This window comes from Nothoprocta perdicaria, unplaced genomic scaffold (genome assembly GCF_003342845.1).
Source record: "Nothoprocta perdicaria isolate Ctin4 unplaced genomic scaffold, notPer1 scaffold_265, whole genome shotgun sequence".
Taxonomy (NCBI): Eukaryota; Metazoa; Chordata; class Aves; order Tinamiformes; family Tinamidae; genus Nothoprocta; species Nothoprocta perdicaria.
In genome coordinates, this window is record NW_020455494.1 from 261115 (window position 1) to 268400 (window position 7286).

Sequence of the window (7286 nt, forward strand, 5' to 3'; positions counted from 1 at the left end):
TTTTTTTTTTTTTTTTTTTTTTGGCTTAGTGACCTGGTTAATGTTCTTGATAGGATTAAACACCATCCTGAGCTGAGACTTAATGTAGGGCTGAGACTCTGCAACCAGGTATGCTCCCTGTTGCAGAGTGCTACTGAACAGAGAGACATCCCTTGAAGGCTTCAGGGTCTGGGTGTGCAGTAGTTGCTTATGCCCAGTATATGCCATAAGTAGTATGCTTATGCATTTCAGCATAAACCTGTGACAGAGAGTGAGGAACACCCCTACTGARCAGAAGAAGAGAGAAGGTGGGCACCCAGATCCAGCAGCTTGTGTAAACTTCTTGCAGTTTCATGCAGTTCCCATGAGCATGTCGTAGAGAAACTTCTGTCTTCCCAAAATACTAACGTATCAGATGACTGCTTAAATGTGTGATGCAGTAGAGAGACAGTTGTGGGGTGAATRTTACCATAGCCAAGCCACAGATGACTGGCATGTTCAGTATTAAGTGATGGTGCGGACAGTTGCAGAAATGAGGAAGCTGCTAGAGGGAATAACTACAGGAACAGCCACATCTGATTTTATCTTTGTAAAGCCAGATCATTTGCTGGTGCCTGATAATAAAAATTAGGACTGTTCTGTCTGGCCCTGACTTTTCAACAAAGCAGCAGCCTTTAATTGTAATTTCTCTTGGCCTCTGGCTTACTCTTCTGGAAGATTCTGTTTTTATAAATGGCCTATTAAAGACTATTATTAATACCTAATAGTTAGATAGGTGTTCTGAATGTTTTGCCAGCATAAGGCACAAAGTACTKCTTTGCCCAGGATCTGGGTCAAAGCACTTCTTGACCCAGGATCATGGACCAGCAATKAATGTACCCAGACATGATCCCTTTGGAAAATCTGGCATAGCATTTCTAGTGGTGTTTGCTAAAAAGAGGAGAAACTGAAGATTAAAAAAAAGACAAGCATCTCAGCCACAGTTTGTATCTCCTTACCAAAGTCTTGCTACGGAATTTCGGTTAACCACGAACTTCCTCCTGAGGGTTAAGAAAAAAATGTATGTTACCACCTTCCCATTCATTATTGCTCTATTTTATTAAGTACTTTGGACAAGAGAGTCTCAAAATGTTCCAGAGGTGATGAGGCTGGGGCTTTACCATGTGGCTTATATTTTGGCCTGATATTAAAAGGAAGCTGCTCTTTTGTTTCCAGCTATGCTCAGGAATCTCCAGAAATWGGGTGGGTGCTGGCATATTGTTTGCAAACGCGAGAACACTTGTCTGTGCTCTCCTGTGTCAAGTGTCCTCAGATCTCAGGCTGAATGTGACTGTTGAAATGCCAAGTTTTATTTAACTACTTCAGTGTCTGCCTGAGCTTTTCGCTCCATGCTCACAACCTCTCTCCTTTCCCAGGGAAGAGAGAAGTTCGGAGCCAGCACCACTGCATGCTTCCTAATGCAGCCAGCATCTGCTGAATCTGTGCCTCATGTCCTGCCCTACAAAATGGGARAGCAGACTCGGGAAGGTAAATAACCTCACAATATCACAATGCTAATCCCAGAAAGCAGCAGTGGCCAACAAAGTGCCAAGCATGTGGGACRATAACTGAAATCAGCCCTGAGCACAACCCTGCTCTTGGTGCAAACTAGTGCTGAGGGGTTTGTTTCACATTGCAAGCTTGATCCCTGGAGCAATCAGGCATGAAGCTCCATACTTGTAATCAGTTTGCTGTGGAGGRAAAAAAAAAAAAGTTTGAGGCTCAGTGAAGGCATGAATTTGGTCATTTGTGTTCTGTGCTCGCTCTGTTTGCGCTGGGTATCTGCAGACCTGTACATAAGCATTAAGATGCTTAGAAAGTAGACAAGAGGGGCTTTCTTCTTCCTTAAAAAGTCCAGATGATCAATTTTGTATAGAGAAAATAATAGGAAATGTTTTTACCTGATCAGAGTTTCAAATAAGTGCAGGCACGTCAGTACTAAGTTGTTTGTGGTGCACATATGGAGATGTCTTTGAGAAAGCAAGTTATGTGTGATCCCCCAGAAAGAAGTTTTATTTCCAGCAAGTGCCTATGTTGTGTGTATGGAGCAGGAAAGCAGACTGGAGTAGTGGCTTCCAGGAAACTAGGCTTTCTGATTCAGAGTTTGTCTCCTGGGCCAAAATAACAGGAATACCTGGAAATAACAAGTATCTGCTCATAGTCATGTAGGTGTTTTCCTGGTTATCAAAGGGTTCTCAGGAAATAACATCCCAGAAATGGTGTTACTCGGGTACTCCAGCAGAACCTGCCAAGTCCTGTGTGTTTTCTCTGTCCTAAATACAAATTCTGTGAATGAATTGCACTGGGTTCAGYTATACCCCAGTGACAATCTCCTTAGTATATTGTCAATGAAGTAATTCTCGCTTCTGTGCTAAAAGCAGTGCAAAATCATTCCRGGATGTTTTGTAAAGCAATGCAGAGAAGCTTCAAGCTCTAATCATGCTTAACTATTTTTAAATCTCTGTTAACTGGCAGAAAAAAAGAATACATGCAGATTGGAGGCCGGCTTATGTGGTTTCACTAGAACTTTCACTACTGCAGAGGATTAGATGTTGTGATATCAAGCCCAAGTCTATGTGCAGGTGAACTCTTATTTTCTAATGCCTTTTGGCAGCCTGCTGAAAAGAACACTCTATTTGCAGGAAGCACCATGTGAGAAGTAGTCTCTGGAAGATGGAGATTCAATTCTTATTTTTGCTTTGCATCCTATTCAAATTACAAGCTAGTCAGAGTGAAACACTTCACTTTGGTGTATCTACCTCTTTTGGAACAACCMTTTTGCTTTGTTTCTCTTTTCAAGTTTCTTTTACTCTAGTTCTTTCCTCATTCTTTACTTCTCCCATGTTTAGATCCTTCTCCACACTGTGCTCTGTTAATCTTTGGCTGGAAATATGTGCAGAATTAAAAAAAAAAATGCCTTTTCCACTTCTATGTAGTTTCACTTCTGTRTAGTTCCACTTCGGTGTAGTGTGATCTGCTCAACCCTCTACCTGCTCCCTCTACCTGCATGATTGGAAGGATGAGAGACCTCGGGTGCTGGGCCTGCAGGTATTTCTTTTGCATGAGTTACAGTGCCATCGAAAAACTTTGACCTTCAGCGGTGACATATGTGCTAGGTCAGATTTAATTATGCTTGATGTTCTTATGATGAGTCCAGAACAGTTGTCCAAGTCCTAACCAGGGCCACATGTTGGTTCACATGCTGTCCTTCTGGAGCTGCTCATTTACTAGAATGCCACAGAGACGAATTAGGCCCCAGTGGCCGTAAATGAGAGCTGGTACAATGCTCTACATGTCAGATGGCAGTCTTAAGCAAACAAACAAACCAATACCCTAAAACAGATGTGCAGCATTGTGTCATCTCCCTAGTTTGTGGGACTTCCTCTGCTCTTACTTTGATGCTTCAGCTGGGATCTTCCAGCTGGCTGCATTGGGGAGGAAAAGCAATGAGAAGGAGAGTGGCAAGCTCTTTGGGCCTCCTTTCTGGGATGGCTCAGGGCCTCTCCATGGCTTTAGCTGGAGGGAAAGGCAGGCCAAATTGAAGGCAGCCCAGCCTTCCAGCAAGGGGAGCCTCAGAGCACTACTCATCATCTCAGTGTTATTTTCTATCCTTGCATCCTGCTGTCCCTGTGCCAGTGAGGGTAGAGGCACTTTAAAAATTCAGATGTATGTTTGCTTCCTTCTGTAGTTCATAAAACATTAGCCCCTCACTTCTTCATCTAGTAATGAGATTGCTCCAGCACCTTTGATGAGGTAAAATGTGGTTTGAGTTGTCTGAGGACATGGAGCTAAGTCTAAAAATTATTGTCTGTAATTTCATAGAGGCTCACAAACAGAAATATAATCTGCATTTAAGTGAGATATGCACAAGCTGCGTTGCCCAAAAATACATGTGCAATTGCATTCATGTGTCTGAACAGGTGATCATTAAAAGTGTGTGTTTACACTGTACCACCAGCTGGCAGTCCAAATTGAATGTAATTTTTGGGTATGCAAAATATGCAGTGTCTAAGTGCAGAAGACTCATGTGACCAATTTTAGAGTGAAGAAATGGGTGGGAGGATGGTGACGACAAAAATTAGGCTCCTTGAAGATATCTRTATTAGAGCATTTGAAAACCAAGCCATCCAAAGTTGGTAGCCAGATCAAAACAAGTTGAGGGCTCACCRTCTGCAGAGATGCCCTAAAGCAGACAGGAAAAAACAGCACCAGCTGGTGCCTCATGAGACATTCACYTGCTTGCATGTGCTCAGGTGCCAATGATTCATGCCATATAGGAGGGCTCTGCTCTAGATTGCCTTATTGGTGGTCGACCATTGCAACCCATGGCTGAATCTRGGCAGAAGACATGTTGTGCACAGCTCATAAATGGTGTCACATCCACACCTGTATGTGCTGTGCAGGATGCCYCGCAGCCCACAATTGTTTTTTTTTTTCCAGTATGAGTCTCATCTTCTTCATATAAATGCTATATTCCTTTACAGGACAGGGAGTGAGCTAGAGTTTGTGCCAACAAGCAAGGATCTTCAGCCTTTTGTTATCTATAGTTCAGAATGAACCCTACACCTAACAAAATATTCATAACAGGGAAGATCTGAAGTGGAAGAATAGAGAGCCTTGTGTCACTGATTTGCCAGTTCAAGTCTATTCATGGGATCAACAGGTGAAAGGATCTGCCAAGGCCCCAGGGGCACGTTGTCCCCAAGGGGCATGTTGTGCTTTGCCACTGACCAAAGGGAGGAGAGGCTTCCGCAAGGATCATAAGCAAAATTCAAACATGGACTGATTTTGCTGCAAGCGCCAAAATCCTGCAGGATAAGCCCTTCCCCATCCCAAACTGCTGCATCTTCTGTAGCGGGCAATTCTGCACAGCTCTTTCATTTTCTGGAAATGCTTCTGCTCTCTTAGAAAGGTGAACACCACTGCCCTCAGTGCTGTCGTACCAGCTCACTCATCTGCTGAAGGTCAAAGTACCTGATAAAGATAAATGGTAGAAAGGCAGTGTTTTTACTTTCATTTTCTGTGCTGCATGTTTATCCTTAGTAATGTGCACTGTCATGTCACAAAGGATATACAAAACAGATTAGAAAAGAGGCTTTTCCAGAGAAAAGCTTCTAGAAAAGGCTTTAAAAAAGCATCAAATGATCAACATACATGGTTAAAGTTTGACAACTTTGTGGCTACTGAATAAGAACCAAACAATTCCAGTTTATTGCCATGCAATTTTCTTGTCCGGTTCACCTAAATGAATTCTGAGAACTTCCTGAGAACTATAACTTTATTAATAGGTTACAGGCATCATTGTTTTACTCTGAGATGCTTATATATAGCTGGTGAGAAAATCATTATTGCAAAAGTCAGAAGAAGTAAATCACCAGCTTTGTTCAAGTACCCTTCTGCATTGTTAGGAATCTTTCCAAGTTTTATGTTAGTGTCTAATTTCAATGCATTCAGGATTTATGCAGAAGCAAACAGATGGCAGATGTCTGGAAAGTTCGTGTTTTGACTTGGGCTTTGAATTTGGTCAGCTGCTTTCTTAGAAAACCTTATTTGTTTTGTCAGTGACTGCGTAGTGGACCTGCAGTGCACTAAGTGTAGAGAAAAATGAAGCATCCTGTGCTCTAAAAAGAGTCCCTCATACTCATGGCCTGGTGAAATTCTATAAAGCTCTGTCTGAATCATGGTTGTTTTTAGATTTGTAAATCYTTTTCATATTTGATCCACTTTTGAGTTGCAAATTTGAGTCTAAACAAGATGAGTAGAGGTCTTTCACCAGTGTTAGTGTAACATAGCTTCAGTTTGGCAGCGCACTTGCAAAAAGAGTGAACACTTTTCTTTCTAGCTTTAAACTTCTTAGCATCCTATGTGTGTGTTATTTATTTTCTGATACAATTCCACTTCTAGCCTTTTTTTTCCCCAGTAGTTTCAAAGCACAGAAACCTAGCAGTACAGAAGCTGATAGAAATGCAAAGATTCATTACCCCCTGCCTTTTTAAAGACTAAAAGAAGAAAAAAGGGAGAGAAAAAGAAAAAAAGGACTGCAAACAGGAAGCAGTGTGAATTGATGCAATATAAAGGAAATTCAGTGTCGCTGACATACTCCCATGCTCTAATTTTGACTTTTGTGAGATAAGCTGCAATATCAGAGGAACTTTAGAGTCCAGGTGCAAATTGGTCTTGAAAGGCACACTAATATTTCTGAATCCTTCAAGCTCTGGATTTGATCTTTACATGTTTGAATTCTTAAACATTTTTAGAAGATTCTCATTAGTTTCATCAAAAATGAAGAGAGTAAGAAGTGCTTAATTTCTGTCCTTTTTCCAGACTGACTTTATTCTTATCAAATAGCAAAACACAGTATGGAGACCCATGTACACACAAGGTTCTTAAACAGGTTCACAAAAAGATGTGAAGAAGATAGGTCTGGAAATCCACCTAGACTTTTGTGTTATATCTATATGTGTATGTATATATATATGTATGCATGTATATGTGTATATAAATGCAGAGCAAGACCTTTGTGTAGTTTCTGCAGTAGTTATTCCAAAGAACTTTTAGATAAGCATGTATTGTTCATGGTGCGTGGTGGAGTCATGCTTGCAAAGTGCAGACATCTGGGTCTCTTCATGCTATTTGAGATATGAGACTGAGAGAGGAGCAGCTGGGATCTGCCTTCTAGCAAGGATGACTGGGATTTCAGATTTTTAGGAAAACAGAACTGAAAAGGGAGGTCTTCAGGTAAATATGCTCCTGTTAGATACCTTGCTGTCGTTGGTACATAATATTGGCAACAACAATGCAGAGAGGAAACTCAAAAAAAAATATCAAGTGAGACCAATTTYCTTGTTAATGCTGAAAACAAGGTTTACTTATCCACAACCTCCTGCAGGGAACTGGTACCGAGTTAGTATTTCAGACCTGTCTCTATGAGGAGGTTGCTGCTGAGGAAATCCCTCCTCCCAGTGACAGCCAGGGGACTGTGCGCAGTAGCAAGGATCTGGAGAAAAGGAGGGCTGCTGAGCAGCCCCTTTCTGTGGAAAACTTCTCATTAATCTTCGAGCATTAATCTTTTTATTTCACTGGTGCCCTGAAATATTAGAAGCCCTGGATCATTAGAAAATTAATTAGGAGCTGTTTTTTTCTTGCCCCAGGCTGAAGGAATACTCTCTGAAGATGGAAAGCCTTTCTAGAAACGTACCACCCTTTGAGTTAAATTCTGTGGGGGATATATCTTTTTTTTTTTTTTTTTTTTTTTTTTTTTTTTTTTT